The sequence below is a fragment of the Durio zibethinus genome, chromosome 23 (genome assembly GCF_047325235.1).
Source record: "Durio zibethinus cultivar Kanyao isolate XHJ-2024 chromosome 23, ASM4732523v1, whole genome shotgun sequence".
Taxonomy (NCBI): domain Eukaryota; kingdom Viridiplantae; phylum Streptophyta; class Magnoliopsida; order Malvales; family Malvaceae; genus Durio; species Durio zibethinus.
The window spans coordinates 14,944,810-14,953,882 of record NC_143184.1 but is presented as its reverse complement, the minus strand read 5'-3'; positions in this window follow the sequence as shown (position 1 = coordinate 14,953,882).

The following is a 9,073-nucleotide window of genomic DNA, read 5'->3' as shown; positions in this document are numbered from 1 at the left end:
TAAGGGGGTGTGAGTTCTCGAAGTTTAATGAGGGATAGGGGTCAAATATAAGGGATAGGGGTCAAGATCGGAAATGCACTACGTATGCCTAAGTCAACCTATGAAACTAGCGTACGAGCGCTCAACCGGTCGGAGAGCCAGAATCCGCAAGCTGAGAATCAGCCCGACCCCCTCTGCGTGCTATCGATCTTGCTATGGGTCCCTTGGTCCGGTTGGGGCTTAGACCAGGAATGAACTCCGTTTGCCTAAGTTAACCCATGAAATGAGCGTACGGGCGCTCAGCCGGTCTGAGAGGCAGGATGCGCAAGCCGAGGATCAACCCAGTCCCCTGCTGCGTGCTGCTGCCGATCCTACTGTCAACTCGATCTTAGACTGGGAATGAACTCTGTATGCCTAAGTCAACCCATGAAACGAGCGTGGGGGTACTGAACAGGTCAGAGAGGCATAATGCATAAGCCAAAGATCGGCTCGGTCCCCCTCTGCGTGCTGTCGATCCCGTTATCGGTCTTGCTGCCACAACCCTCGGTCCGACTGGGGCTTAGACATGGAATGAACTCTGCATGCCTATGTCAACCTATGAAACGAACGTGCGTGTGCTCAGCCGATCGGAGAGGCAGGATGTGTAAACCGAGGATCGATCTAATCCCCTTCTGCGTGCTGCTATCGATCTTGCTGTCGGTCTGATCTTAGACTGGGAATGAACTCTGTATGCCTAATTCAACCCATGAAACGAGTGTGCGGGAACTGAGCCGGTCAGAGAGGTATAATACGCAAACCGAGGATCAGCCCGATCCCCCTCTGCGTGCTATCGATCTCGCTGCCACAACCCTCGGTCCGACTAGGGCTTAGACATGGAATGAACTCCGTATACCTAAGCCAACCCACGAAACGAGCTTGCAGACGCTCAACCAACCGAAAAGATAAAATGCACAAGTCGGGGATCGGCTCGGTCCCTCCTGCGTGCTACCGATCTTGCTGTTGGTCCTGCTGTCTCAACCCTCGGTCCGGTCTGATCTTAGACTAGGAATGAACGAGACTTGCTTAGACTGGGGATGAACTCAGTATGCCTAAGTCAACCTATGAAACGAGCGTGCGGGTGCTCAGCCCGCCACAGAGGCAGAATGTGCAAGCCGGGAATCAGCTCGGTCCTTCTCTGCGTGCTGTCGATCCCACTGCTACCGTAACCCTCAATCTGGTCTGATCTTAGATTGGGAATGAACTTTGTATGCCTAAGTCAACCCACAAAACGAGCGGATGGGCACTACACCGACCAGAGAGGCGGGATGCGTAAGTCGTGGATCGATCGGGTGATAGGTGGGTTCAGGCACATCTTCATATTTCTGCCATGCCAATGCCCTTTTTATGGCTTGTAAATTCACACAATGGTCCCCTAAGCCTTTATGTGAAGTTTCATGGCAAGACGACCCGTTTTCTATTTTTCACGATTTTTGAAACTTTTTACGGTTCGAGATTTTTTAAAATTTTTTTAGAAGCAGTTTTGGCCCCCCCTCTACGTGCTATCCATCCGCTGTGGGTCCCTCAATCCAGTTAGAGCTTAGATCGGGAATGAACTCCGCATGCCTAAGTTAACCCACGAAATGAGGGTACGGGCGCTCAGCCGATCGGAGAGGCAGGATACGCAAGCCGAAGATCAACTTGGTCCCCCTCTACGTGCTGCTGTTGATCCCGCTGTCAGTTCGATTTTAGATCGAGAATGAACTCCGTATGCTTAGATTGGGAATGAACTCCGTATGCCTAAGTCAACCCACGAAATGAGCTTACGGGCACTGAGTCGATCGTAGAGGTATAATGCGTAAGCCGGGGATCGCCCCGGTCCTCTTCTGCATGCTGTCGATCCCGCTGCCACAACCCTTGGTCCGGCTGGGGCTTAAACATGGAATGAACTCTGTATGCCTAAGGCAACCCATGAAATAAGCGTGTGGGTGCTCAATCGGTCGGAAAGGCAGAATGCGCAAGTCAGGGATTGGTCCGGCCCCCCTTGCGTGCTGCCTATCCTGCTGCCGTAACCTTCGGTCTGATTTGATCTTAGACTGGGAATGAACGAGACTTGCTTAGACTGGGGATGAACTCCGTATGCCTAAGTCAACCCACGAAACGAGCATGCGGTCACTCAACCGGCCAGAGAGGTAGAATGTGCAAGCCGGGGATCGGCCCAGTCCCCCTATGTGTGCTGTCAATCCCGCTGTGGGTCCTGCTCCCGCAACCCTCGATCTAGTCTGATCTTAAACTGAAAATGAACTCCGTATGCCTAAGTCAACCCATGAAATGAGTGGACGGGCACTACGCTGACCAGAGAGGCGGGATGCGCAAGCCGTAGATCGATCGGATGATAGGTGCGTTCAGGCACATCTTCATATTTCTACCTTGCCAATGCCATTTTGATGGCTTGTAAATTCCTACAATGGTCCTCTAAGCCTTCATGTGAAGTTTCATGGCAAGACGACCTGTTTTCTATTTTTCATGATTTTCGAAACTTTTTACAGTTCGGGATTTTCTAAAATTTTTTTAGAAAGCGTTTTGGCCCCAAATTTGGTAAACATGATCCTTGTATTTTTTTTGGCATGCACAAAAAAATTCAGCTAAAAACTCGACGTGGAGAAGATTTTGTGACCGTTTGAAAAAAGTGTCCCCATTTCAAACACATTAATGGCTACTAGCAGCAAACCTATATAATCTCAAATGCTCCTTAAGGGGGTGTGAGTTCTCGAGGTTTGATGAGGAATAGGGGACCCTTGTTTGCTTGAGACCGGGAATGCACTACGTATGCCTAAGTTGACCCATGAAACGAGCGTTCGGGCGCTCAGCCAGTCGGAGAGCCAAAATGCACAAGCCGAGGATTAGCCCGTCCCCCCTCTGCGTGCTGTCGATCCCGTTGCGGGTCCTTCAGTCCATATGGGGTTTAGATCAGGAATGAACTCTGCATGCCTAAGTCAACCCATGAAACGAGCGTGTGGGCGCTCAGTCGATCGAAGAGGTAGGATACGCAAGCCGAGGATCGGCCCGATCCCCTTTGCGCGCTGCTACCGATCCCGCTGTCGGTCCGATCTTAGGTTGGGAATGAACTCCGTATGCTTAGACTGGGGACGAACTCTGTATGCCTAAGTCAACCCACGAAACGAGCGTGCGGATGCTCAACCGGCCAGAGAGGCAGAATGTGCAAACTGGGGATCGGCCCAATTCCCCTCTGCGTGCTATCGATCCCGTTACGAGTCCTGCTACTGCAACCCTTGATCCAGTCTGATCTTAGTTTGGGAATGAACTCCGTATGCCTAAGTCAACCCATGAAACGAACGGACGGGCACTACACCAGCCAGAGAGGTAGGATGCGCAAGCCGTATATCGATCGGGTGATAGGTGGGTTCAAGCACATCTTCATATTTCTACCGTGCCAATGCCATTTTTATGGCTTGTAAATTCATACAGTGGTCCCCTAAGCCTTCATGTGAAGTTTCGTGGCAACACGACCCGGTTTTTATTTTTCACGATTTTCAAAACTTTTTACAATTCGAGATTTTTTAAAATTTTTTTAAAAGGAGTTTTGGCCCCAAATTTGGCAGACATGATCTTTGTATTTTTGTTGGCATGCACAAAACAATTCAGCTAAAAACTTGAAGTGGAGAGGATTTTGTGACCGTTTGAAAAAAGTGTCCCAATTTTAGACATTTTAATAGGTACTGGCAGCAAACCTATAAAATCTCAAATGCTCTTTAAGGGGGTGTGAGTTTTCAAGGTTTGATGAGGGATAGGGGGCCAATATAAGGGATAGGGGGCCCTTGGTTGCTCGAGACCGGGAATGCACTATGTATGCCTAAGTTAACCCATGAAACGAGCGTTCGGGCACTCAACCGGTCGGAGAGCCAGAATGCGCAAGCCGAGGATTGGCCCGACCCCCCTCTACTTGCTGTCAATCTCGCTGCGGGTCCCTCAGTCTAGATGGGGCTTAGATCAGGAATGAACTCGCATGCCTAAGTCAACCCACGAAACGAGCGTGCGGGCGTTCAACCGACCGAAGAGGCTGGATGTGTAAGTCGATGATCGGCCCGATTTGCCTCTGCATGCTACTACCGATCCCACTGTTGGTCTGATCTTAGACTGGAAATGAACTCCGTATGCTTAGACTGGAAATGAACTCCATATGCCTAAGTCAACCAACGAAACGAGCATGCTAGCTCTGAGCCGATCGAAGAGGCATAATGCACAAGCCGGGGATCGGCCTGGTCCCCCTCTGCGTGCTGTCGATCTCGCTATCGGTCCCGCTACCATAACCCTCGGTCTGACTGGGGCTTAGACATCGAATGAACTCCATATGCCTAAGCCAACCCATGAAACAAGCGTGCGGGTGCTCAATCGGTCGAAGAGGCAGAATACGTAAGTCGAGGATCAGCCCAGTACCCCCTTGTGTGCTGTCGATCCTGTTGCTGGTCCTGCTGCAGCAACCCTCAGTCCGATCCGATCTTGGACTGGGAATGAATGAGACTTGCTTAGACTAGGGATGAACTCCGTATCCTAAGTCAACCCACGAAATGAGCGTGCGGGTGCTCAACCGGCCAGAGAGGCAGAATGTGCAAGTCGGGGATCGGCCTGGTCCCCCTCGGTGTGCTGTTGCCAATCCTGTTGTCGGTTCGATCTTAGACTGGAAATAAACTTCGTATGCCTAAGTCAACCCACGAAACGAGCGTACGGGTGCTGAGCCGGTCGGAGAGACATAATGCGTAAGCCGAGGATCAGCTCGGTCCCCCTCTACGTGCTGTCGATCCCGCTGCCACAACCCTCGGTTCGACTGGGGCTTAGACATGGAATGAACTCCGTAAGCCTAAGCCAACCCAAGAAACGAGCGTGCAGGCACTCAACCGGTCGGAGAGGTAGAATGCGCAAGTAAGGGATTGGCTCGGTCCCCCCCTGCGTGCTGTTGATCCTGCTGCTAGTCCTACTGCCGTAACTCTCGGTCTGGTCTGATCTTACACTGGGAATGAATGAGACTTGCTTAGACTGGAGATGAACTCCGTATGCCTAAGTCAACCCACAAAATGAGCGTGTGGGTGCTCAGCAGGCCAAAGAGGTAGAATGTACAAGTCGGGGATCGACCTGGTCCCCCTCTGCGTGTTATCGATCCTGTTACAGGTCTTGCTACCGTAACCCTCGATCCGATCCGATCTTAGATTGGGAATGTACTCCATATGCCTAAGTCCATCCACGAAACGAGCGGACGGGCACTACACCGGCCAGAGAGGCGACATGCGTAACCCGTGGATTGATTGGGTGATAAGTGGGTTTAGGCACATCTTCATATTTCTGCCATGCCAATGCCATTTTTATGGCTTGTAAATTCATACAATGGTCCCCTAAGCCTTCATGTGAAGTTCGTGGCAAGACGACCCCTTTTCTATTTTTCATGATTTTTGAAACTTTTTACTGTTCGAGATTTTTTAAAATTTTTTTAGAAGGAGTTTTGGCCCCGAATTTGGTAGACATGATTCTTTTATTTTTGTTGGCATGCACAAAAAAATTCAACGAAAAACTCGAAGTGGGGAAGATTTTGTGACCGTTTGAAAAAAGTGTCTCCATTTCAGACACTTTAATGGCTACTGGCAGCAAATCTATAAAATCTCAAATGCTCTTTAAGGGAGTGTGACTTCACGAGGTTTGATGAGGGATAAGGGGCCAATATAAGGGATAGGCTCTCGATAGCCTCTGACCCTTGGTTGGTCGAGATCGGGAATGCACTAAGTATGCCTAAGTAAACCCATGAAACGAGCGTGCGGATGCTCAGTCGGTCGGAGAGCCAGAATGCACAAGCTGAGGATCGGCTCGGCCCCCCTCTGCGTGCTGCCAATCCTACTACGAGTCCCTCGGTCCGATTGGGGCTTAGACTGGGAATGAACTTCGCATGCCTAAGTCAACCCACGAAACGAGCGTGCGGGCACTCAGTCGATCGGAGAGACAAGATAAGCAAGTCAAGGATCACCCCGATGCCTCTCTGCGTGCTGCTGTTGATCCCGCTGTCGGTCCGATCTTAGACTGGGAATGAACTCCGTATGCTTAGACAGGGAATGAACTCCGTATGCCTAAGTCAACCCACGAAACGAGTGTGCAGGCGCTGAGCTAGTCAGAGAGGCATAATGCGCAAGCCAGGGATCGGTTCGGTCCCCCTTTGCGTGTTGCCGATCGTGCTGTCGGTCTTACTACCACAACCCTCAGTTCGACTAGGGCTTAGACATGGAATGAACTCCGTATGACTAAGCCAACCCATGAAACGAGTGTGCGGGCGCTCAACCGGTTGGAGAGGCAGAATGCACAAGTCGGGGATCGGCCCGATAACCCCCTGCGTGCTACCGATCCTACTGTTGGTCCTGCTGTCGCAACCTTCGGTTCGGTCTGATCTTAGACTGGGAATGAACGAGACTTGCTTAGACTGGGGATGAACTCCATATGCCTAAGTCAGCCCACGAAATGAGCGTACGGGCACTCAGCCAGCTAGAGAGGCAGAATGTGCAAGCCGGGAATCGACCCGATCCCCCTCTACGTGCTGCCCATCCCGCTACGGGTCCTGCTGCTGCAACCCTTGATCCGGTCTGATCTTAGACTGGGAATGAACTCCGTATGCATAAGTTAACCCACGAAACGAGCCGACGGGCACTACGCCTACCAGAGAGGTGGGATGCGCAAGCCGTGGATCGATCGGGTGATAGGTGGGTTCAGGCACATCTTCATATTTTTGCCATGCCAATGCCATTTTTATGGCTTGTAAATTTATACAATGGTCCCCTAAGCCTTCATGTGATGTTTCATGGCAAGACGACCCGTTTTCTATTTTTCATGATTTTCAAAACTTTTGACGGTTCGAGATTTTTTAAAATTTTTTTAGAAGGAATTTTGGCCCCAAATTTGGTAGACATGATCCTTGTATTTTTTTGGCATGCACAAAAGAATTCAGCTAAAAACTCGAAGTTGAGAAGATTTTGTGACCGTTTGAAAAAAGTGTCCCATTTCAGACACTTTAATGGCTACTGGCAGCAAACCTATAAAATCTCAAATGCTTTTTAAGGGGGTGTGAGTTCTCGAGGTTTGATGAGGGATAGGGGGCCAATATAAGGGATAGGTTCTCGATAGCCTCTGGCCCTTGGTTGGTCGAGACCGGGAATGCACTATGTATGCCTAAGTTAACCAATGAAACGAGCGTGATGGCGCTCAGTCGGTCGAAGAGCCAGAATGGGCAAGCTGAGGATCGACTTGGCCCCCCTCTGTATGCTGTCGATCCCACTACGGGTCCCTCTGTCTGGTTGGGGCTTAGATCAGTAATGAACTCCGCATGCCTAAGTCAACCCATGAAACGAGCGTGTGGGCGCTCAGCCGACTGGAGAGGTAGGATGCACAAGTCGTGGATCGGCTCGATCCCCCTCTGCATGCTATTGCCGATCCCACTGCCGGTCCGATCTTAGACTGGGAATGAACTCTGTATGCCTAAGTCAACCCACGAAACGAGTGTGCAGGCACTGAGCCGATCGAAGAGGCATAATGCACAAGCCGAAGATCGGCCTGGTCCTCATCTGCGTGCTGTCGATCCCGCTACCGATCCCACTACCACAACCCTCGATCCAGCTGGGGCTTAGACATGGAATGAACACCGTATGCCTAAGCCAACCCATGAAATGACCATGCGGGTGCTCAACCGACCGGAGAGACAGAATGCGCAAGTCAGGGATCGACCCGATCGCCCCCTGCGTGCTATCGATCCTGCTACTGGTCCTGCTATCGTAACCCTCGGTCCGGTCCAATCTTAGACTGGGAATGAACGAGACTTGCTTAGACTGGGGATGAACTCCGTATGCCTAAGTCAAGCCATGAAACGGGCGTGCGGGCGCTCAACTAGCCAGAGAGGCAGAATGTACAAGCCGGGGATCGACTCGGTCCCCCTCTGCATGCTGCCGATCTCACTGCGGGTCCTGCTACTGTAACCCTTGATCCGATCCGATCTTAGACTGAGAATGAACTCCGTATGCCTAATTCAACCCACGAAACGAGCGGACGGTCACTACGTCGGCCAGAAAGGCGGTATGCGTAAGCCGTGGATCGATCAGATGATAGGTGGGTTCAGGTACATCTTCATATTTCTACCGTGCCAATGCCATTTTTATGCCTTTTAAATTCATACAATGGTCCCCTAAGCCTTCATGTGAAGTTTTGTGGCAAGATGACCCGTTTTCTATTTTTCACAATTTTTGAAACTTTTTGCGGTTCAGGATTTTTTAAAATTTTTTTAGAAGGAGTTTTGGCCCCAAATTTGATAGACATGATCCTTGTAATTTTGTTGGCATGCCCAAAAAAATTTAGCTAAAAACTCGAAGTGGAGAAGATTTTGGGATAGTTTGAAAAAAGTGTCCCCATTTCGGACACTTTAATGGCTACTGGCAGCAAGCCTATAAAATGTCAAATGCTCTTTAAGGGGGTGTGAGTTCACGAGGTTTAATGAGGGATAGAGGGCCAATATAAGGGATAGGTTCTCGATAGCCTCTGGTCCTTGGTTGGTCGAGACCGGGAATGCACTACGTATGCCTAAGTCAACCCATAAAACGAGCGTACGAGCACTAAACCGATCGGAGAGCCAGAATGCGCAAGTCGAGGATCGGCCCGACCCCTCTCTACGTGCTGCCAATCTCGCTGTGGGTCCCACTACCATAACCCTCGGTTCGACTGGGGCTTAGACATGGAATAAACTCTGTATGCCTGAGCCAACCCACGGAATGAGCGTACGGGTGCTCAACTGATCGAAGAGGCAGAATACGCAAGTCAGGGATCGGCTCGATCCCCCCCTGCATGCTATCGATCCTACTACTGGTCCTGCTATCGTAACCCTCAGCCTGGTCTGATCTTAGACTAGGAATGAACGAGACTTGCTTAGACTGGGGATGAACTCCGTATGCCTATGAAACGAGCATGCAGGCGCTCAGTCGGCCAGAAACGTAGAATGTGCAAGCCAGGGATCGGCCTGATCCCTCTCTGTATGTTGTCGATCCTGCTGTGGGTCCTACTGCTGCAACCCTCGATCCGATCA